This window comes from Engraulis encrasicolus, chromosome 9 (genome assembly GCF_034702125.1).
Source record: "Engraulis encrasicolus isolate BLACKSEA-1 chromosome 9, IST_EnEncr_1.0, whole genome shotgun sequence".
Taxonomy (NCBI): Eukaryota; Metazoa; Chordata; class Actinopteri; order Clupeiformes; family Engraulidae; genus Engraulis; species Engraulis encrasicolus.
In genome coordinates this window covers 16,080,058-16,105,379 of record NC_085865.1, presented here as the reverse complement: position 1 = coordinate 16,105,379, position 25,322 = coordinate 16,080,058, and the positions used below count along the sequence as shown (strand labels likewise).

Sequence of the window (25,322 nt, the reverse complement as noted above, 5' to 3'; positions counted from 1 at the left end):
TGGGTGCGTGCGTCACGTGTATTTAATAGAATATATGCGCATGTACAATACAGCTACCTTATTACCTGGAATATTTTTGAGGGCTGATATTACAAAAAGCTAGTAGGTAATTTTACTTTTCTTTTCTCTACCTACCATTCAACCATGAGTGGTTGGCTCTGTCCACCCACCAGTTTGAACTAAATAACTAAGATTTTTTTGTATTTTATTTTTATTTTATTTTTTTGGGGGGGGGGTGAAAGGGGAAAATAAGTTCAAAAATGTAAATAATAATAATTTAAAAAAACGGATTTCATAGGCCCCTACGACAGGTTAGGTTTGGGAAGGGCACAATTCATAAAACTCAGAAACATACAATGCTTTTTCAAAAAAAGGGTTCTATGTTCCCCGCTGCATCCAAGTAGACTGCTGCCACATTGCTAAGAGCAGGTTGTTATTACACCTCTGACAGGTTAGGTTTAAGGATAGTTTTAGTCAGGGCACATACAAAAATGGATTTGAGTAAAAGTTGTCAATTCATAGTAAATATGAAAGTAAGAGGAAAAATAGTACAGGTACAGCATTTTAGTGCAGACTATACAGGTATGTACAATATTATAAACATTGCTGTTGATTATGTTCTTCAGCCGCCAATCATGCCAGCAGGGTCTACTGAAGGTCTCTGGTCACTGCTTCCTCGTCATACTGCAACAGGCACTCAGTCTCACTTCTGGGAGCTGTAGAAACAACAAATAAATAAATACTTCGTCATGCACCTCATATTGACATAGCAAATATATCAATAAGCAAGACATATTGAGCCCAACAGGGATAATCTTACACTATATCAGTTTTCTGTGGTCTCTTGTAAGATTGCCCATCACCATCCTGCAGGACACTACCGTCTCCCTGCCAGGATCTGTAGGATGTAAGAAAATAAAATCAAAACATAGCAATGCACAGCATTGACAACTTATCTATAAAGTAGCACAAGTCATATTGACAATGTAGGACAGGGGTGGGGAACCTATGTCTCTAGGGCCGTTTGCGACCCTTGAGGCTGTTTTATCCGGCCCCCGATATAATTTTAATGCAATTCCATCTTCACATGAAATATGACATATTTTGTAAAGGAATCTTAGAAAATACATTAGCAATACAATTAAGTTATATTCAGGGAACCTGAAGAAGTTGGCGTTTGTTTAAATGTGGCTGCCTTCAATATAGGCCTAAAGTGAAAGGGAAAATCCTGGTTTGTGTTCATAGTACGGCCCTTGGAGGACTTTTATGGCCCCTCGGATGAATTTGAAGTGGCCATTCGAATGAGAAAGGTTCCCCAACCCTGACGTAGGCTATAGGTTAAGCTTACCCTCTTGCACGCTACTGTGCCCATTTCGGGTTGACCTCCACACGCGTCTGTAGCACAGCACACAGGATTGCAGGACACAGCATCCTGCAGGACACTGCAAAAAACAAGGGGAACGAATAAATGACCTGTCCAGTTCTATAAAAAAGAAAAGAAATTTGATGCAGTGCCAGAGCTGTGGTAAAAGTAACCTTGGTTGTATAATCTAGGACTAGGGTGTGTGTGAGTGTGTGGTAAATCCAGTGTTCACATTATTCAGATATGAGAATTAATTCATTAATTTTAACTGATATCACCACATACCGATATCAGTGCCATTTCACCCTGCCAAGACACTGGACCTTCTATGATCAGGGCGTCCTCGTCATACTGCAGCAGGCACCCTGTTGTTTCTACAGCTCCTAGAAGAGAGACAAATAAATGAAATACTTCACCATGCATCTCATATTGACATAGCTAATGTATCAATGAGCAAGTCATATTGGTCACAAAGAAGTTAATCTTACATTCTTTCAGTCTTCTATGGCAAGACTGCTCCTCATAAGAGCTGTTAGGCCTTCAAGTGACTCGTCTTCGCCATATTATGAGACAGCAGCCTGTGAAAACATGGTAAACAGAATAACCCATTAACCTTGGGTCCTAATATAATACATGGACATAAACTAGCCTACATTATTTAGACAATGTCAGTAGACCTCCACGTGAAACAATAAGAAAAAGTGACCATGCATAATTTCAATTTCTTGAAGAGGCCAGCTACACTTATTTGTGCAACAAGTGCTGTTTTGAGGACCCATACGTTTTAAGGACATGCTGCCTACTGTTGCAAATGCCAGGGTATTTCACATTGATTTCGGGGTGGCGTGCTCTATGCCAGTGTTTCCCAACCTTTTTTTGTCTTAAGTACCCCCTAAGCCTTTTCTCATACCACAAGTACCCCCTGACTCATGCTTTATATCCCAATGTGACTATGCTCCATACATGTTTTCATTTTTCCAAGTACCCCCTGCAGGGTGCTCGCGTACCCCTAGTGGTACACGTACCCCTGGTTGGGAAAGACTGCTCTATGCAACACTTATTTGTGCAACAAGTGCTGTTTTGAGGGCCCATACTTTTTAAGGACAGGTTGCCTACTGTTGCAAATGCCAGGGTATTTCACATTGATTTCCAAACTATTTATTTCCTAACTACAGGGACGTTAGTCGATACATAGTAATGACGCTACGACCAAGCTACTAGGGAATGTAATTAAACTAGTCGCTTCGCTACTGCCCAGCACTGAAAACCAACATACCCAGACGGCACACCAATCTTGCCAACGTCGCCTAGATGCATTTTTGCCGCTGTAAAATACATTGGCAAGACGTCCAAGCGTTAGTTCATCAGCGAAATGCCGGGCAGACGTGAAAAATGAGCAGTGCCCAGCAACTAGTTGATGAGCTAACGCAATAGCATGCTAACGGTAGCCTTTGTCAATCTTAAGCGCTGGGAGATGGTCACTCCCATGTAAGATCACTCCCGGACGTGTAGTCCCAGGTGACCCAATCAATCCCAGGCGTTCTATCCCACCCGATTACATTTCTCGTATTATCATACACTACCACATACAAGCAATTTAGGGTTAGGTTTAGGATTAAGGTAAGGGTTAGGTTTAGGGTACGTAACAAAAAACTAACATCAAAAAGATAACTAGCTCGGTGGGCTCGATAGTCTGGCTAGTGGGAGCGAACCGACTGGGGATCGAACCGCGCTGGGAGCGACAAACTGGGAATCATCTTTAGGCAGGGGAAAGGCAATTGAGAACGAGCAATGTCAAACAACTTACCATCAACAAGTATACTTAACATATTCACCGTTTCACTACTGCATTTTGTCATTACGATGCTCGCAAGTTATCAGAATTGACTAGCGTACAGCAGCAACAAGAGTAGTCACATTCATTGAGGGGACTTGTGCTACAACTTAGCAATGGCGGATCTGTGTTCAGAGGAGCTATTCAATCGCTCTTGAGTACTGAAACTTTAAACCACAGTTGAGTAAAATTTACTTACATGTATGTGAAGCCCATTTTCCGTTGGTATGTGAGGAACTTTCCCCCATGTCGCCAAGAAACTTGTAACAGTGAAACCACACAGACAGCGCGTGGTTCTGTTCAGATAGGTCGGTGTTGTTGACCGCGGTAGATGGCTTCTTTGTGGCTTGTGTGTGGAATTCGCATTGTGCGAATTAGTTGTACTGCCACCTAAAGGCTTGGTGTAGAACTAATTTAACCAGAGACAGTCTGTTTTGAACTTCCTTGAACAATCCTTGCTTTAGTTCAGAATAATTTAAAAACCAGAGTGGCCAAGCACATTGATGTTTTTCCTCAAAAGCAGGGGTGAGGAACCTTTTTAATTCAAAGGGTCACTTCAAAATGTAGGCTATGTCCAAGAAAGATCATTCAGATGTTTCTATTCTGATTTCTATTCGGTTCATTTAAATGTTTATAGCACCGATCGAATTGTTCGATCAACTTCATTTCTGAGCTTATAGTATCATAATAAAATGTACTGACAGCAGAGCTGTGGCTAGAAGAAAGGTTTAATGCAGGGGTGGGGAACCTTTTTCATTCGAAGGGCCACTTCAAATTCCTACCATGGTCATAAAATCCTCCGGGGGCCGTACTATGAACACAAATCAGGATTTCCCCATGAAATTTAGGCATATATAGACACCTTTAGGCCTATATAGACATATAGACACCTTTAAAGGTAGACACATTTAAAACAGTCCCCACCTTTTCTAGGTCCCCTGAATATAGGCCTAACTTAATTGCATTGGAAATGTAATTTCTAAGATTCCTTTAGGCCTGCAAAATATGTCATAGGCCTATTTCATGTGAAGTTGCAAAACATTATAATGATATCAGGGGCCGGATAAAACGGCCTCAAGGGCCCTCGAGACATAGGTTCACTACCCCTGGTTTAATGGTTAGTGATTCTGAAAAACACCACTGGGCAGCGTGAACAAACATACATACAGACACACACACACACACACACACACACACACACACACACACACACACACACACACACACACACACACACACATTTTAGTAAAAGGCCAAAAAATGCCCTGGGGCCCCCAACAATCCCGTTGCCTAGGGACCCCAAAATCCTAGAAACAGGCCTGCCAACCCCCCACTCCCTCCCACCCACCTGACCTCACCCCACCCCACCCCACTTGAAATTGACTGTAGCAGCTCCAGACCTGATCACTGGCATTTACATATTAAAGGCTCTCCTAAGAAGGGGATGGGAGGGGGGCATGGGGGAGCCGCAAATGCTGTGGCTTGAGGTATGAGGCAGTTTAAGGTGCAAAACTCATCCACATATTCCTCTTTTCATGCAGTGAATGTAAATTAAAAAAATAAATAAAAAAAACATACTGTTGTAAGCGTCTTCAGTTTTTGCAGGCAGCCTTAGTTGCTAAGTTGCTTTCTTTTAGACCATGATCCAGGTTGAAAACATAAAAACAAAGAGGGTAGAATGCCCTAATGTGGGACGATGCCTAATGTTAAGGGTTGTAGCTTTGCCCCAAGTTGGAAAATGTTGACAAAACTATAACCAAATCAAAGCCCTATCATCCTGTTATCATAATATCATGATTTAGAATCTGTATAGAAATACTTCAGGGAGGGGCTACAATCAAAGAAGAAAGGCCGTGGGTGAAGTCTATCAAATGGCAAATTACATAGCATTTGGCCGAATCTGTCTTTAGGGTATTAATCAATTCCAATCAAAACAACATTGTCATTGTTTTGATAAATATGTTGGGTATATGTTCATCAGAAAATAATGTGTGATTACGGTGAATATAAAATAATGTAATATTTTATTTTAAACCATAGTATTAGTGTGTCCCACTTTAGGATGTGCGGCCCTAAAGTGGGACACAAGATTTGCCTAAAGTGGGACAGTTGTAAAAGTAGTAATTTAATAAGTCAAACAATTACTATGAAGTCAAACACCATGTCCACATAAAAATGTATATTTAAGTCTTTATGAAAGGTAGTCGTTAAGGTATTCTGCCTTTGTATCATGGGCCAACAGTGAGGAGTCATGCTGAGCCAAAAGGCAGTAACTGCCATATTTTTTCCCTTTTTAACTTTAATTATACATTTTAAAAGAAACTATAAGCAAGGTCTGGTCATAATGTCTGTTTTAAATTACATAGATGAGAATTTGAAGAAAATATAATCAAAATTGAATAAAAGGCTATATTTATGAAATGGCAGTTGGAAGTTAAGGTACTCTGCCTTTGAATCATGGGCGAAAAATAAGGAGCCGTACCAAGGCAAACTACCTTAACTTCCTATTTTCTTTATTTTGACATTAAAAACAATTAAATTGGCTCACTATATTTATTCACATAATAAAGGTGGTTTGAAATACCCCAAAAATGACATTAACTCAATTTTGACCAAAATTGATGTTACGGTCTTTTGCCTTTGTAGGGCAGCACAGGCATCCACTTCCCCTGTGTGCTGAGGCTTCTCAGAGAATGTCTAGTAAGAGAACGGAATCTACCATTGACTCCCATTGTAGCCCTGTTGGCGAACGCAGCCAAGTGAAAGATGAATGGGAGCCTATTGGGCTAAATGGCTCAGCAGGGATTTGTGACGGTTCTGTTCTCTGGTTTGTAAAGATGTGTGCACATGCTGTACCTCATCATGGAAGTTGTATTAGAAGTGAAGTTAAATGTTCCTTGTATGACTTTGTTCTCCCAAATACTTGTTAGTTTTGTCCTGCAACACGCTAGCATTCGGCTAATACCAGCTGGCTGAGGAATCTCTGCGACTATTTACGACCAGAGCTGACGAGAGACGTACTCTGACTGATCCTACGGTCACACACCTCAAAACACCCCACCACCGTCCAACATGTTAATTGAAGGTGCCCAAATTCTTAAGGATGAGCACTGTCATTTCCTTTACCCTATTTAAATTTATCACTTTTCCACCACCTTAAATGCAATAAATAACAGGTGTCCGCAACAATCCAAACACAACTTAAACACATTGACATCTGAAGTCAGAATTAAAACTACAAAATAAATGGCTAAGTGCCGTAAAGCCGATTGTCACGTGTTGTGTCATTGCTATGGTTTAAATAAGGGTAATTTTCAAGAATCTAACGCTTGACAAGATGCAAACGTGTCGGCAAATGCTTTCACTCACTCCTGTCTATCGAACGCGACTTCATCATTTCCAGGGAAAAAATTACACGGGCAGATACAATTATTAGAAGCATACAGCCCCATTGGGACCCATTCATTATATACTTGGCAGCGAGAACATAGCTGCAATGCCATTCCTGGCCACCTGCCTGTGATCCTTCTCTTACTTTAGACATTCTCTGGGCTTCTGTTCTCTCACCCCATGCCAACATCCCTACCACCACCCCTTCCACCTCCACCAGCACCCCAACCTCCACCCTTAGATCTTCCACCTGCTACCCAACCCATAACCATAGCCCTTCCCTCCACTCCTGTACTCAAGGTACAACCTCCAATCCATACCTCTAGCCCCTCCACTTCTGTGCTCAGGCAGGGAACCCCTTGCTACCACCACCCATACCCCACCCATCCCCCACCCACACCTGCACCTGTACCACTACCCAAAGCCTGCCCTCTCATGGATGAATTGATTTTTAATGAACAAATGACTAGCAAATTACATTGAAGATATCAATAGGGTGTATATGTCTGTGTCGCATATTCCAACAATTACTGTGCCACATAATTGTGTAGGCCTATACAGAACAATAACGTTATAGGCCTAAATGAAAACAACATTAATAACTTCATCCACATCATCAGAGAGGGAGATATGACCTTACTGGTTCTGCAGTTGTATCACTGCCAGACTTATGACAGTTAGACTTCATGGTCAGCTGTCATCTGTGCCCCATGCAGTTGACTGGAATTCACTTGCGTGTTGTGTGTTGATGCCCGCCTTGAAGGAAAGGTTTTATTTATGCTCTTCTCAGCACGGCATTCACTATTCAACCTGAAGTTAAGAGGTCAATCTCACAACTGTCAATCTACGTAGGCTACATGAATAATTCCATGGCCACTGAGCGACTGAAATTGGAAATGAGAGAGAGAGAGGGAGAGAGAGAGAGAGAGAGAGAGAGAGAGAGAGATAGAGAGAGAGAGGGGGGGGGGGGCACCAGAGCCAATCTCTGTGGTGCATCTATTACTTTTGTGTCTGGTTAGAGGTTGTCAGTGTAACGAGCAGTGACAAGGCCATGTGTTCTCTTTGCTAAGGTCAAACACTACTGGAAATCCACCAGGTGGTGGAAAAGGAAGGATGAAAAGTTTTGATAGGTGTTATTGGTGGTTAGCAGCTGGGGTAGGAACTTTTCATTTTATTTTCTATTTAAACTGCATTTTTAAATCTGCCTTTTTTGGATGTATGTCAGCGCTGAAATCTCCTGAAAAAAAAAAAAATGTTATTTTTATGGTAGATGGACCAAGGCCACATCTTTCTATTTTGTTTGCTTACTGTCTGTAAGGCAGGCAGGCAGATAGGCAGACAACAACTGCAAAATCACAAGACTTTTCCTCATCAATCAGGATGTCCTGATTTTGTGACCTACAGTAAACGTGCATGTTTAACAATCAGTCACCACTTCTGTGACACACATTGACTTTTTGGCATTTGCAAATCACTGCCTTGAAAGACCAGCCTGAACTTAACCGTCTTGGACAGAGGACTGAAATGGTGGCTTCAATTGGATTATTCACAATGAGCTTGTTTCACACTCCTAGCTGTCTCATATTAGCTTCATGCCTACTTTCTGTCATAGAGTTGACATGTTTATGGATATTATTTTACCTCCTCTACTACTCTAGGTGCTGTATTTGCTTTTGTACATTTTCTTTTCTTCTTCTGGCTTTCACAAACATGTGTGATAACACTTAATAAAAAACATCCTGAAGTAGCTTGTATAACCACCTAACACTGAAAATGCAAAAAAAAAAAAAAAAGCTAAAAAATTCCCATTTTAAGAGCAGCCACTTTTTCGTTCTGTGGCCCTATTTTCTGGCAGATGTTTAAATTAATTTATCGTCTGAGAAAAATGTATAAATAAATGAATAAATATAAGCACAGACACCCCATCTTCCCCCACGATTCACTTCAAAGCAGAAACTCACAGGGGATTAAGTTCCTCAGTTAAATACCAACTTTAATGCAGCCACAGATGGTGTGTGTGTGTGTGTGCGCGTGTATGTGTGCATGTGCATGTCCGTGTATGCACGTGTATGCTTTGTGCGTGTGTGCATGTGTGTGTGCTTGTGCGTGTGTACATTTCTGTATGTTTTGTGTATGTGACTGGTGAGTACCAAAGGGCCTGAGGAGGAACTTATGTGTTGTCTTTCATTCACACAGAGATCGGAAGGGTTTGAACCGTGTTGCCATGCCAGGCGTCTCTCTTGGATTATCATCACCAAGCGAAAGCTGCCAGCCAAATCTCCAAACACTCACATCTGTCACCACCGCATCCTTCGGCTAGATCCCTGACATCAATACACGTCCCTACGAGCTGCACTTTATTGAGCAGCCTCCCATATTGTTTTCTCACTCTCTCTTACTCCTTTGTCTTTATCTATCTCCTCTCTCCTCCTCACTCTCTCTCTCAATGTCTCTCTTCGTCTGCCTTTCAGCTACTGTTGCCATGGCTCTTGTTTACAAAAGGCAGTGTGTTTCCTTTGTATCAATTTATTTTCTTTATCACGATTGCCCATTGCCAGGGCATCATTAAGACTGGAGGCCAAATATGTGTGTTTGAAACAAGTGAAACAATACGGATCCACAACTGACAAATGTTTACCGAATTACTTACCTTTGGGCTAAAAAGAAATGGCCACATTGGTCACACTAGCCGCAACATTGTTTGTTTAATAAAACTCAGCATGATGGACAAAAGAGTGTAGTATCTTCCCCTCTGAAGTGAACAAGTGCCCGCTACCTGAACCTTGAAACCTCTGGTGTGCGTTGGCTTTCTCTTCCAAAAAAAACCCAAAAAACAACACACTCCAACATGTACCTTAAAATCATTTACTTGGCATGCACTGTTGTATGATGTGTAAAGGCATTATAATCACAATGTACTGTACTTCAAAATCAAAGGCAAACATTTTATTTAATTATTTAATTTCACCAAATGTAGCCCCATATTTGTGGCAATAAACAATAACAACAGTGTGAATAGGCTTGTGGCAGCACATCTCTTGCAGCCTTCAAGAAACAACAAAAGACCTTCCTCTTCCGAGAGAATCTACTAGACTAATGCTTGAACTGGCATTGCCCCAGGGCAGACTCCTGACATGATGTTTAGTTTAGTTTAGTTTAGTTTAGTTTAGTTTAGTTTAGTTTAGTTTGTGTGTGTGTGTTTGTGTACTCGTTATTTACTCTTAAAAAAAAAAACCAACTAACCCCTCTTTGTAACTGCACTTGTTGTTCTGTATATCTCCTTTGGACTTTGTATTTGCTTGTGATGTTGGCTTGATTATGTCCTCTTTTGAAATTCACTTTGGTTATAAAGCGTCTGCCAAATGCAATGTAATGTAATGTAATGTAATGATTGGCTCTGGCTCATTGTTCCACGGTAGTGGCACCAGTGCACGTTGAGCCAGAAACCGTGTTATATTGGCCTGCTGGGTTTAGTCCATTTTCTTAGGCTCCACCGCATAGCCTGTAGCAATAATGACTTGACTGACAATTTGGATGTGGGTTAAGATAGCATCAGAGTTATGATTGGAATTTTAATGAGTGTTGTAACATCGTGGTCTGCTGTAAATGTCAGCGTTTTTGCCCCCAGGAGGTATATAGACAGCATATTCCACTGGACACGAGAAATAAATAGAAGTGCGAACTAGGAAGCAATGCACAGTGGAAATGTTTGTGAGTCCAGAGGAATCATGTCAGAGGAATCATCATGATGTTGGTTTGTATGTTTCTCATGGCGTTTGTGATTGGGAACTAAGTTTGTTATTTACTGGTATCATTGCTCTAATACTAGCGCTAGCGTTAGTTCTGACCAGGGGTCCGTATCTCGAAAGCGTCTTTGCTAACGACGGTAGCAACGTCCTTCGTAAGAGCGACTCAACTCTCTCTCGACAGCGACGCTCACCACTAAATCCAAGGAAACGGTAAGACGGTCTTAAGACGGTTAGCAACGACAAGAATCGAGAAGCGGACCCCAGGCTATGGTAGTCAAAAGCTTGCTGCTTATTTGTCTCAGGTGTTCTAGACCAGCTAATCAACTCTCCTTGCTCCTCATTGGTCAGTTTCAAATTTGGCGTAAAAGTTCTCTGCTTTGTTCCCAACTCCTGGCTGCTTGCTTTTTTCGCCACCCGCCACCTCCCCAGCACCACCTTGTCGTGTATGACATGGCATGGCCTACTCCTTGTCATGTTGCCCAAACTGTTCATGGGGGAATTGTTTGCTCTCCTAATCTTAAATTGGGTGAGCATTCCCTATGCTGCTGCTGTCCCCTGAATCTCTGCTTTCCGTGGTGCTCATGGGAACCAGGGGACTCCTCTGAAGAGAGCCATACCGGCAAATCTATTTTTTAAGTATTCAATAAACGATTGCATTGAGAATGTCTTGTCTTGTGTTTCTTTACTGTAATGGTCCTGACAGAATTACATGGGAATGATTCCAAATGGTGAATGTGTGTGTGTGTGCATGTGTACTGCACCAATCTACCTTCGGGAGGCCACTGATATTGGAGCTTAAAGGCCCTAAGCTTATTAGCCATTTTAATCACTGCTGTGATTAACAACTCGTGCTGCCATGCTGTTGCAGTTGGTGAGGAAGGTGTTAAGGACTCCACACAGCCCTAATTAACGACTTGTTGTTGACAGCCACTGCATAAGGACATGGCATTGGGGTTCCAAAGGGACAAATCTGAGTTTCATGCATCTACAGACCTGTCTGTAAAAGTACAGTAAGCCAGTATGCATGTGAGGATTACTTGTTGATGTGTTAATAGATATTGTGGATATGTACAGTAGTCAATGAGTCTGTTTGAGTGTGTACAGTATGTAAATGCAGACTGAACATGGGGTTGGATATTATACAGTCAATGAGCCTGCATGAATTCCTGTGAATTGAGCGTAGAACTGTATGTGTAGTCTATGTGTGTATATTGTAGGTTAGATAATATCGTTGTCAAGGGCTGCAGTGGTCATTAGGAAGACTAGACTCATGGATATGTTTGTGGTGTAGGCATTCATGTAGTCTGACTTATCATGACATTGATTTTAACAATGTAAAACAGATTTTATGATCATGGCTTGTCAAAATTGCTGCGGTAAATGCAAAACATTTAGGCATTTAAAGTGATACTGTCCCATTTTTGGAAATAAGCTTATTTTACACCTCCCCTTGAGTTAAATAATAGGGTTTACCATTCTCCTTTACTTTCGGAAGTTCTCTGGGAATGGCAGTGCAAATTTTACCCCCAAGCTAGCAGTTAACATTGAGTCCAATGAGACCAGCTGGCGGCTAACTGGTCTCATAGGACTCAATGTTAACTGGTAGCTTGGAGGCAAAATTTGCACTGCCATGCCAAGAGAACGGTTGAAAGTATAGGAGAACGGTATAACCCTATTATTTAACTCAAGCGGAGGTGTAAAATAAGCTTATTTCCAAAAATGGGACAATATCACTTTAAGGGGGGGGAAAGAGTACCACCACGTTGAACAAAAGTATGACATTGACAATACACATACCGATTTTGCCATCCACCCCTATGCTCTCAGCAATACCTCAGGAGAGCCTTCGTTGCATTAGCTGCAAAATGTCAAGAGTAAAGGCCTCATTTGGCCTCATTTGAAAGTCACCGATGACCTGTCTGATCTGAAGGTCATGTATGCCCCCTTGCTCATTTACTGGCAAGCCAATTGTAGAGGGCAATGCTCAAAAACGAGTCTAAAGAAGGACTCTAATGAGAGAGCACAGAGGTGAACAGGTCAATTGGAAGAAGAATCCATCTGCGTAATGCTTGAGAAGTCGGTGGGTAGAATGAAAGCGCCATGTCAGGTGATCTTAATTAGAGGATTGTTCGGTTCTACAGCTTTAAAGTGAGGTTAAAAAATAGACTTGCCTTTAAAAATCCAGACATGTTGTTTTAGATGGCAAGGTGTTAATTAGTGAAGGTGTTGAAAGTGAGGTCTTCATGCCTGATTAGGCATTTGAGTGGATGAAACTGAAGACAGCAGCAAGATTCACTGTAACTCACGCAGTTAAAAGTTCAACCTTGATGGAAAAAATCAGTTAGTATGGCAGGGATGTTGTCACAAGACCCAAACTGTAGAAAGACTAGTTTACAGATGCTCAAGTTACCATCCTAAACAGACGAAGAAACCAAGGGAGAAACTATGAGGCCTACAACATTATTTTAAAGTAAAGCTAACTATTTGGTTTTGTGAAATGAGCTGCCTTTTTTATATATATTTCACACTAGGTCTAAGTCTGTGTGTATTGTGTTAAGCCGGCATTCACTGTACAATATCAGTCGCAGGCAGTTCCTGCTCACACTGTATGAGTGAATAGCAGTGTTTAAATGGTCGCATCTCATGACTTATGTCCTCTCACAATATACAATCCGATAGTCAAATGTGACCTGAGTGCTCACACTGTACAACACGACAGACTTGTTTTTCAGAACGGAGGACAAAAATGCGGAAGGGAATCTTGCACCTGAGAGGTGGAGGCAAGGAATTGTAATGCCCTGGCAATGTGTGCCTTTTGTGCATGGGCAGTGTGAAATGACAGCCTGAGCTCACATAATGCTGTGCTCCAGGACATGGAATTGTTTTCAGTGATTGACTCACACAGAAGTGCTGTCTATATTCCCAAAATTCCTATATTTCAAATATTGCACAGTGCATACCCGGCATTAGACAACACTAGGGAATCGAGATAACAACACCCAGTGAACACACCCAGTAGTCACTAGTACACATCACCTAATGTCAGATGCTAAATTGACTTGCCTTGAGGCTGCTGTCTAGAGAAAAGAGTGGTAGGCCTATATAGGGTAACTTCTCGCACATCGGCCTCCTGTTGCTGCAGCTACAATGGCGATATCTGGAGGTCTGTGTTGTAGGAGATTGTATGGATGCGTGGATTCTGTTCGTTATGATGCTTCTTCTTGTTTCTTGCTGTGAATTTGCGATAAATATAAAGCTGAAAACGTAGTCCCTGACTGTGTGGCTCCTGTGTTGCAAGAACCAGCGAACCAGAACGTCTTGGTTTAGCTCTCTGAGACAATACACATTGGCTATGCGAGCATGAAATTGTAGTACTGAAGGGTTTAATACCTCAAGATATGGAGCGGAGCCTGCATTCCATTTCTTTTTTTTCTCAGCCTGCAAGGTATACAGTAAGGGCAGCTGAAGCAGAGGGATAAGAAGACCAAGATCAACATCTTCCGGCGGCGGCGCACGTAGGTTGCAGCAGCCCCTTGCTTTCCCAACTTTCAGTGTTTATTTGTGTTAAAATGTGTCTTTCGAAATGTCTATCGTCGGAAAATATGTCGGAACGCACGTACAGTCGGCAACAGCTGTTGCAGATAAGAATGGACAACTTAAGCAATGTATTGGATGTACCAATGAAGACTCTGGAAGAACTAGGAATTCTCCGGCGGCATAGGACTACATCGGACCCGTCTGCCTCGCTATGCCGACACCGAAAGCGATGCTCAAGAATTAGGAAAAGGGGCAAACGAGGTGGCGTCGAGACACGGCTTGCAGCCAACCCAACTCGTCCAGCAATACCATAAATTCTCTTGGCAAACGTCAGATCTCTGGACAATAAGATGGATGACATACGGCTACTAAGATCAGCGAACAAAACCGTGAGGAACTGCTGCGTTACGGTGTTCACAGAATCATGGCTGAACGACGGCATACCCGACTCGGCTTTACAACTGGAACAACTAACGTGCCACCGAGCGGACAGAGCCCTTGCAGAGAAAAAACGAGGAGGAGGAATATGTGTCTACACACATGATGCTTGGTGCAATAATGCTACGGTAGTACAGAGGCACTGCTCTCCACTAGTGGAGTTCATGATCATCAAGTGCCGACCCTTCTATTTACCCAGAGAAATATCCGCTATCCTATTAGTCGCCGTCTACCTCCCACCCAGCAACAACAATGGCGTCAAAAGCGAGGCACTGAACGAGCTGCATCGGGGCATCAGTGAACAACAAGATGCACACCCAGATGCCTTCACAGTGGTACTGGGAGATTTCAACCACGGAAATCTCAAAACAGTACTTCCAAAATTTCATCAACATGTCAACTTCCCAACAAGAGAACAAAACACCCTGGACCTCGTTTACACAAATCAGAAGAGAGCATACAAGGCAAAGCCCATCCCCCACATTGGATCATCAGACCACACAACAATTCTGCTACTGCCAGCTTACAGACAAAAGGCAAAACTCACCAAACCAGTTCAGAAGGAGGTGAGAAAATGGCCTGAGGGAGCCATCTCACGACTTCAGGACTGCTTTGAAACCACAGACTGGGACATTTTCAAAACAACTGCCACCCACAGCAATCACATTGACATTGAGGAGTACACAGACACCGTGACCTCCTACATCACAAAATGCATCGATGATGTTACAGAAATAAAACACATCACTACCAGGGCCAACCAGAAGCCATGGTTCACAGGAGACGTTCACCGACTGCTGAGGGCCAGAGACAAAGCCTTCAGAGCAGGAGACGTAGCTGGCCTAAAGACAGCAAGGGCTAACCTGTCCCAGGGCATCAGGAAAGCAAAGAAGGAATACTCAGACAAAATAACAACACACTTCAAAGACAGCAGAGATGCACAGAGCCTGTGGCAGGGCATACAGGCCATCACGGACTATAAGCCTGCACCACGAAGCTGTGACAACAACACCTCTCTGCTAAACGACCTGAACAGTTTCTTTGCCCGCTTTGAAGCACAAAATGACACTCACCCACAGAAAACTCCCCCTCCCCCCCATGATCAACCCCTTTACCTGTCCTCTGCCAGTGTTAAGAGGACACTGGCCACCATCAACCCACGCAAAGCAGCTGGCCCAGACAACATACCAGGCCGAGTGTTGAAGGATTGTGCAGAAGAGCTGAAGGATGTCTTCACAGACATCTTTAACATCTCTCTGGAGCAAGCAGTCATCCCATCACTTTTCAAAGCTGCTACCATCATACCTGTGCCGAAGAAATCATCACCATCATGCTTCAATGACTACCGTCCTGTAGCACTGACGCCCATAATCATGAAGTGCTTCGAACGGCTAGTCCTGTCACACATCAAAGCCACCCTACCCCCCACCCTAGACCCCTACCAGTTCGCATACCGAGCCAAGCGATCCACGGAGGATGCAATTTGCTCTGCCCTCCATCCAGCCCTCACCCACTTGGACAATAAAGACTCATATGTGAGAATGCTGTTCATTGACTTCAGTTCAGCATTCAATACCATAATACCACAACAACTCATCAGAAAACTGGACAAACTAGGTTTCAGCACCTCCCTCTGCAACTGGCTGCTGGACTTCCTAATGCAAAGACCACAAGCAGTACGGGTAGGGAACAACACCTCGAGCACCCTGACCCTGAGCACGGGGGCTCCGCAAGGTTGTGTTCTCAGCCCCCTGCTGTTCACGCTGCTGACACACGACTGCACAACGACCCACAGCACTAACCATCTAGTGAAGTTTGCGGATGATACAACACTGGTGGGCCTCATCACCAAGGGCGATGAGACTCACTACAGAGAAGAAGTAGACCTGCTGGCTAGATGGTGCAAAGACAACAACCTCCTGCTGAATGTCAACAAGACCAAGGAGATTGTTGTCAACTTCCAAAGGGTCCAAAAACAACTGCCACCACTGACCATCGACGGCGATGCTGTGGAGAGAGTGAGCAGCACCAAGTTCCTTGGAGTGCACATCAGCGACGACCTCTCTTGGACCACCAACACTACATCACTGGCGAAGAAGGCCCATCAGCGTCTCTACTTCCTGCGCAAACTAAAGAAGGCAAGTGCTACACCCTCCATCATGACAACATTCTACAGAGGAACCATAGAGAGCGTCGTGTCCAACTGCATCACAGTGTGGGGAGGAAGCTGCACGGAGAAAAACAGGAAGACACTCCAGCGTGTTGTGAACACAGCGAAGAAGATCATTGGAGTACCACTCCCCTCCCTGCAGGACATTTACACCACACGCCTCACCCGGAAAGCACTGATGATCATCAAAGACACAAGCCACCCTGCACACAAACTGTTCAGCCTCCTGCCCTCTGGAAAGAGGTACAGGCGCCTCCGTTCCCGTACCACCAGGCTGGCGAGCAGCACAATGCACCAAGCGATCAAGATGCTGAACACTCAACCCACTCTCCCTCCACTGTCAGCCTCTAGCCAGCAAGGCCACATACAACCCCCCCCCCCATCCCCCACCACCATATCTGAGACTGAACATTCCACCTGCACTACTATACTTGTGACTGAACTTTCAACCTGCACTAACTCAAAACATGCACACACACACACACACACCACACACACACACACACACACACACACACACACACACACACACACCCACACACACACACACACACACACACACACACACAAGCACACTGCACTTTCTGCACTAAACCCAAACATACACACACTGACACACACACACACACACACACACACACACACACACACACACACACACACACACACACACACACACACACACACACACAGACACACGAACACACACACAAGACGCACACCGCACCTTCTACCTGCACTAAACACATACACACACATACACACACACACACACACACACACACACACACACACACACACACACACACACACTGCTGCTGGTGTACTTGACAGACCTTTTTAATATTTATTTTTCTTCAAAATGCTACTATTACCATGTCAGAACGCTATAAAGGACTTTTTTTAGGAAAAGCACAAAAGCACAACAAATACCTCTTAATGTATGTCCTCTACAAGTCTTCTGTTGTCCAGTCTTGCACTTTAAATGTCTGTATGAGCACTGTCTATGTCCATACTGTCTTAAGTCCATGTATAAGTACTGTCTATGTCTATACTGTCTATGTCCTTACCTAGATTAGTCTATGTCTGTATGGGAAAGCAAGAAATGTAATTTCAAATTCTTTGTATGACCAGTGCATGTAAAGAAATTGACAATAAAAACCTACTTGACTTGAAGACAATCATGAAGGCAGAGGGAGAATAACATGTAATGGGGGCGCAATTCTGGGCCCCCTATCTCCCTGAGCCCGGGACGACATAACCGTTTGGGATTAGAATAGGACAGGTATTGATAAGGGCTGGCCTTATCGTTTAGGGTTCTAAGATGTTTTGTAGAACTCAGGGCAGACATGTGATAATGTGGTGTGTGAGTTTAGTTTAGTTGAGTGGTTAGTTTACTGTAGTGTTAATTAATGCCACCTCATTTTGCCCACATTTTAGAGCGAGGGTAGTAAATAAATAAAACCCTAAAATGTATCCGCTGCCTCCATCGTGCTTTGAAGTGGCCACAGCTCTGCGCTACACTTTAGTTACATAAAGGTTACATCAAAGATGTGCTACAAAAATAAATACTACCCTAGGCTGTATGAATTAAATGATGGTGTTCTTCTTAATTCTCAAAGAGGAATCATGACTGCTTCTCTCCTTGGACTCCTCACATTCATTCACCAGTGGTCTTAAAGACCATATGACACTTGGGAAATATTGTAATATACACAAACACATTGAAAGTAAGCATAAAATATAGTCACTTGAAGTTGGCTTTGATCATTATGATGGAAAACATGATGTTTTATGGCCTTTGAAAAGCGAGATTTTTGACATCTGCTGCGCGCTTCCCATAAGTCCGTCACGTGACCGATGACGTACACTCAGGAATCTATAGGGCTATCAGGACTGTCTTGACGCCTGTCAGGATTAGGCTACCTGTCACAACTAACATGGATTCCGTAGTGGGTCTACTCTAGACAACTCATCTGACGCATACTCGGAGCCTGAAACATTTTTGAAAGTAGAAGAGTCCGACCCGATACTGGAAGATAGTGGTGGAGGCATTATGCCTTAGGCCTACAGATAGGCTACGAGCCGTATCTGGATGAGATGGAGCGACGAGGCTCCGAAAGTTCGGATGGCGAAGCAGAAGGCGCTGTCGGTGGTGCTGCTGTGACAGACGGCGGGATGCCAAGAGACGTTGGCAGGCTACAGCGCGTGGAATGGTAACTACCTTCTTGTTCATTTTCCTGACAATGAACGGAGAGTAGACTCCGTAAGATAGTGTAGGCCTACTTTGTTGTAATATCGTTTGTTTGTACCACCGAGCATTTGTGTGCAGTCTACTTCTCACATCCCAAAAGTAGCCTAATAGCCATAGGTAGGGGACTGTACCGATCGCAAAATGATTTTACGTCTCAGTGCCTCATTGTCTTCATCTTTATGTAGTTAGGCCTATATTATTATTTGTTTTTATAAAGGAACACCAAGGCCGTCAGACCAATTACGCAGTTTGCCCTGCGCCATGGCTTGGCTCCAGTGCCTTTCCTTCCGCGAATAGGCTACTCCGGACTTTTACGCGAATCAACACTCGACATTGACACTTTGTGAAGTTCTGTGATTATTTCCAACACTCTTGCCTTTATCTGTCGCATTGTAGGTGTTCTTGTGGGAGGTGTGCGCCGATGCAGACAGTAAAGGACTCTGTGTGCTGCCGTGAGCAGCCCAACGTGTGCGCAAGGAGAGAAGAGGAGCGGGGACACACATCCGCTGCGTAACAGAACATTCTGGCTTTCAGCCCGTTTGTCTGAACGAGCACGTTCTCCGCACCGCATTCATTTCATTTATTTAAACTCGAAGAATCATTGAGGGCCCAGCCCTCATTTACAATGATGTCGAGTAAAACAAACAATTGCACATATAAAATCATATATAAACAACGAACATACACAATACACCATAAATCATATAAGAGATAAGAATTAAGACAAACTATGAATTAAAACTTATGAGTTAAAACAAGTGCAAGTATGTGATAAAAAACTTCCCAGTGTAACTTTAAAATGTTCTAATGGCACAAAGGCTTGAAGACCCATCCTTAGTTGTAAGTTATTCCAAACTGAAGGTCCACAGACACTAAAAGCTGTTTTACCCAGTTCTGTGCGGGCATAAGGGACCTCCAGTAAAAAATTGCTGCTGCGGGTTTGGTATGGGTTGGAGTGCCAAACTAAAAGAGATGAAATATAAAATGGGAGTTTGCCAGTGAGGGCCTTATAAATAAAAATAAAATAATGCATGTCCCTTCTGTGAGAAAGTGGAGCCCACCCAACTTTATCATATAACAGGCAATGATGTGTACTATATGGATCCCCAGTAATAAAACGAAGAGCTGAATGATAGACATGTCAAGTGCCTTCAGATTAGAGAATGGTGCATGTCTGTAAATAATATCACCATAGTCAAGGGAAGACAGAAAAGTAGCTTCAATTAACTTTTTTCTGCAGAAAACAGGAAAGTGATATTTATTTCTGTGCAGGAAAGATAGCTTTTGTCTGAGCGTAGTGACAAGACAGTCAGTATGTTTCTTGAATGTGAACTTGTCATCTAGCCAGATTCCCAGGTACTTATAATGTGATACTCTCTCAATAACAGACCCATCTAAAGTAGATATATTAAAATCATTTTTCATGCCCATGCTTAGATCGAGTAAAGACCATACATTTAGTCTTGCTTACATTAAGTAGAAGCTTAAGACTAATGAAGGCATTTTGTAGGATATTAAAAGACTGCTGCAATTTCTCCAAGGCTAGCTGTACAGAATCCGCAACACAATACAAAATTGTATCATCTGCATATAGATGAATAGAGCAGTTGGAAAGGAGAGAAAGTATGCTATTTATGTACATGGTGAAGAGTACCGGGCCTAATACTGAACCTTGTGGGACCCCCTTGGTTATTAGCAGGGGGTCAGATTGGGTAATTACCCAATTTTACAGTATGGTGTCTGTTTGAAAGGTAGCTCTGGAACCATTTACAGGCACTTGCATTAAAACCAATACCAGGCAGAATTTGTAGAAGCAGAGAATGGTCCACGGGTGTCAAATGCTTTGGATAAGTCCACAAAGATGGCAGCACAATGTTTTTTCTTGTCAAGAGAAGTGATAATATCATCCATTACTTTAGTAGCAGCAGTAACTGTACTATGTTTAGGCCTAAAGCCTGATTGGAGAGGGCTCAAAATATTATTGGTATTTAGAAATTCTTTGAGCTGATCATTTACCAACTTCTCTAGTATTTTTGAGAGACACGGTAGCTTGGATATTGGTCGATAGTTGTTAGGGTCAGTCTTATCACCCCCCTTGTGCAACGGGTAATGTGTGCAAATTTCCATAGTGTAGGGACAACTCCAGTGGAAATAGAAAAATTGAAAATGTGCAATAATGGCTCTGCTATTTATATGCCGCAGTGCGAAGAAAAAGGGGATCTAGCTGGTCTTCCTCCAGTGGATTTGCGACTATCAATTGCTAATAAAGCAGATAGCACTGTATGCTTAGACACAGGATGAAGCCTGAATTCCAGATCATCGTCTCTGACATTGTCTCTGATACGCATATCATGTCCAGCCCTAGGCATAAAGGAATGATTATTGCTATTGTCAAAACTTTGACTGGCTAAAGAAAAATGTTTATTAAGAGCACTGCAAATGTCTGATTTGTCTTGTAGTAGACAATCATCAAACTTAATTGAAGAAGGCATAGGTGTAACAGATTTATTGTTTTTTTAATTTACAGCCTTCCAGAATTTTGCAGGATCTGAGTACGAACTAGAGACAAGGTTTAAAGTNATAGTCAGATTTAGCCTTTCTTACAGATAATGTACATCTGTTCCTGATTTTCCTGAAACTTGTCCCAGTCGGAGGCATCCTTGCTCCTCCTTGCTATATGAACCAAGCCTTATTTCTTGACTGAAAAAGAGAGGAAGAGTTCAGGGGTGAACCATGGGTTTGTTCTACTTTTTACTCTTATCTTTTTAAAAGGTGCATGTTTGTCAACAATGCAAATAAATGAGTTTGAGAAAAACTGTAGAGCCAAGTCAGCATCAGGAATTTCAGTTGTTAGATGAATGTCACTTTCATAGAGATCATTTAAAAAAGCTTGCTCATTAAAATGTTTCATAGTTCTTTTAACCAAAATGTGAGGCAGTGCTTTGGTTAGAGTGCTGTGCCTAATACAGGCAATGGGACAGTGGTCGCTGACCCCTAAATCAAAAACACCACTTGCGCTAATTTTGTTCATCTTATTTGTAAAAAGTAGATCAATAAGAGATGATTTGCTAAGGTTCTTAGAGTTTGGTCTTGTTGGATCATTAATAAGTTGATCCAAAAAATAGACTCGAGAAAACATCTCTAAGATGTTTGGAGGCATCAGTTAGCCAGTCAATATTAAAATCCCCAAGAACTAGAACTTCTGAGTCAGTGAATCTAGATTATCAATTCTGCCAGCTGATCTATGGATTTAGAATCAGCTGACGGGGGGTCTATAGATCCCAACTATTATGAAGGAGTTGTTTATTGGTGCCATAATGAACCTTGAGTGCAATAAATTCAAAGGATTTAGGTTCACTTAAGGAATACAGAAATGTGACAGAAAAATGTGACTTCACGTAAATAGCCACACCCCCACCCCTCCCAACCCTGTCAATTCTAAATAAATTGTAGCCTGAAAGGTTGACTTCAGAGTCATCAATTTCACTCTTCAGCCAAGTTTCTGATAAAACCAAGATATCAGTGTTAGTTTGAGCAATTAAAATATTTAGGTGGTCCATTTTTATCTCGTTGCAATATACTTCTGATATTGAGGTGGATTAACCCAATGCCTTTTCTGTCCTTAAAAACACATGGATTGTCCAAGCGAACAACGTCAGGGGTAGACTCCAATGGACATGTAGCATTCATGACTTCAGGGCTTAGTCCATTATTGAGAGGGATATCAGGAGAAGAAATAGGAAGGACAGTCCTCTGGCAGGGAGATATCATTGCAGATGGGCAGCTTTGACATTTCCGAGGAGCCATCTGCTGGCCAGAGGAGGTATTTGAATGGGAGGGTGAGCAAGCAGCAGCAGAACGAAGTGATCTGACATTAAGAAGGGCCATCTGTAGGTGATGAGAGGGGCTACTTATTGCCTGTGTAGTTTGATCCCCAAGTGATACAGCAGGAGAGGGAGAGCTGCAATTATCAGGCAGGACCCATAGTAGAGCTGGGTGTGTTTGTGAACTGGATTGGGTCATGTTTGTGTTGAATGTCAAGGTGTGCTGAAAGCAATGAACTGAATAAAGTTGGTGGTTAGCTCTAGTAGGGCCCAGTTTGTTTGGATGCACCCCATCAGATCTATAAAAATGATTTGTCCAGAATATATCAAAATTAGCAATAAAATCATGACCAGCTAGATTGCAGAATTGTTTCAGCCAGGTATGGAGACTATGCAATCTGCTGAAACGCTCTGAATTACTGGAGCTAAGTGGGATAGGGCCTGACATTATGCAGCGTTTCCCGAGGCTTTCAACAGTGAGACATAACGTCTCCAGCTCATTCTGTAGCTTCACAGAGTTCCGGGCCATGACGTCATTTGTCCCCACGTGAGCAATGACAGTGTTTACGGAAGAATGTCTGTTCAATAGGGACGGAATGAGATGAGAGATGTCAACAACCCTTCCTCCCGGGATACAGTACGTGATAGCACTAGGAATAATCAGATCTCTGACAATCGAATCACCAACAATGAGAATTTCAGGAGGGCATTGAACATCGCGGTTAAAGTGTATAGAGGTGCGAGGAGGAAGTTGTAGACCATCTGGACGCTGAGGGACGCTGTCAGCCGTGGACAACGCCGGTGGTGTTTGACACGGGCTACACAAGCTAACGACACCAGCATCATTAGCCAACAGAGGCATCGCAGTAGCCCGATGGCTTGACAAGCTATCCGCTGTTGGAGATGTAGAGGCCATGCAATCTGCTGCGGCCATCGTTGGAGAAGAGATTCTGAGCCGCTTATATTTCCACTACCGGCAAGTCTACGGGGACGTAGAGGGAACGAGTGAGTAGCCTAGTCATATTGTAAAACCATTTGTATGGAATAGTAGGAACCGTATGATTTCATATGAATGATGTAAACTTGTCATGCAGGCCTACATCTAAAACTCTTCTGTTTTTTTTCTCTCTTCTGATCATCTTTCAACTTTTAGATACACTGCATAGACAATTTCTTAGATTTTGCTATGACTACCTGGGAATACACGCCAAGGTCCCCTTACCTTCCTTTGTGGTGTGGTCCATCCGGAGAACTTTTCCCTCTACAGATTACAGGGGGTTCCAGGACAACAGCCCGTGATGTTGCTCATGCACAAGTGTTGATAAATAAATGACAATGAATGTCAATACATGTTACCTGTAGCTTCACATGAATTTGTCTTCATTTTGCAACTCACAACAGCGTACAACAAATAGCCCTAGGGGGCGCCAAATACAACCTCACCAGTGGCGGTTTTAGAAAGTCTGAGGTCCTAGGCAAAGAACAGTTTCGAGACCCCACGCCCCTTGGCCTAGGTGACACCAAACATACAACTTCAGCAGTGGCGGTTTTAGGAAGTCTGAGGTCCTGGGCAAAGACCACATTTGAGGACCCCCCCGACACACACACACCACCACCACCACCAGCAGCATCACCTAAGATGTAAATGTATTGGATTTATTTTATCTATTACTTTTTGAGAAGAGACAACTCAACTTCTTAGGAAACAAATAGTTGAACATTTTTCTTTTAGTGTTATTCCAGAGACGAAATCCTGAAATAAAGTGATGAACCATTGGAACATTCTTGTACAATTTGTAATAGTCTTGACTGTATCAACCATTCCCATCCTGCTTAGACTTATTATCCCTACCTGCTCCTTCAAGCTTACTTTTACAACTCAGTTCTTTGCTTAGCAGTTCACTTGATGTCATAATAAATAAACTGAGAGTTACTATTTGAACAATTGTATAGTGTTATGATTTGACATATTTTCTATTGACATGTTCTTCCACTCTAATTACATCCACTGAGGATGTCTCAAGCAATGCACATCAAAGTCAATTGCACATTGAATTTTTCAGCATCAGTGGCCTCATGCCATGCTCAGGCCATCACAGTCATGGAAGGTAGAGGGGTGGAACAGTTAGTTGGTCAGGGTACCTCCCTTACAAATTGTCTCCTCCCTCTGTACACCATCTCTGGTGAACCTTTGCTCTTCAACATGAGCATAAGGCAGTCCCACCCCCCAAACACCTCCATGACCGAGATGATCTGATCATAGAACGGTGGCCCGCCCTAATCCACAACCATAACTGTGGTGCCCAGGGCATAGACTTGCTACACTGCACAGGTTCTCTACCCATCATGTGCTTATCACTCTTATATGGATAATGAGTAAACAATTTCATTGAAGAATGCTATCCTAACTGCAATAGGGGTGAGAACTTCTCCATTGGAAATATTATGCTCACCCACAAAAGATAAATGAGTCCTTCATTGAAAAGCAATCTATCACCAATTTCAGCTTTTAATACAACAGTAACATAAGAAAAATGCAATATAATATAGAAATGTTTCAAAGTTTCATCATATCACCATTTTAATGTAAGACTCAAACTTTGTATTAAAGCATCAAAAATATGATCACTCAGACAGTGAAGCCTGGAGATTAAATTAAAACACATGGCCATCACCTTTGATTTACTGAAATGTATTAATAAAAACCCTAAACAGATGTAAACGAACGGCCTCTGCGATATTGTGTGTGTCAATGTCTAAGTC

At 42.7% G+C, this 25,322-nt stretch overlaps 1 long non-coding RNA gene across 2 annotated transcripts; it reads right to left on the bottom strand.

Annotated features, from left to right (window-relative positions):
- Window positions 1-1,354: 1,354 nt before the first annotated feature.
- On the bottom strand, window positions 1,355-4,405 carry LOC134455020 (uncharacterized). Of its 2 annotated transcripts, XR_010035972.1 has the most exons (4): window positions 3,397-4,405; window positions 1,852-1,941; window positions 1,649-1,746; window positions 1,355-1,442 (listed from the first exon to the last, which is right to left on the bottom strand). It is a non-coding gene; the product is annotated as an uncharacterized LOC134455020 (long non-coding RNA). The 2 variants fall into 2 exon arrangements; XR_010035971.1 differs by having other exon boundaries at window positions 1,363-1,746.
- Window positions 4,406-25,322: the final 20,917 nt, after the last annotated feature.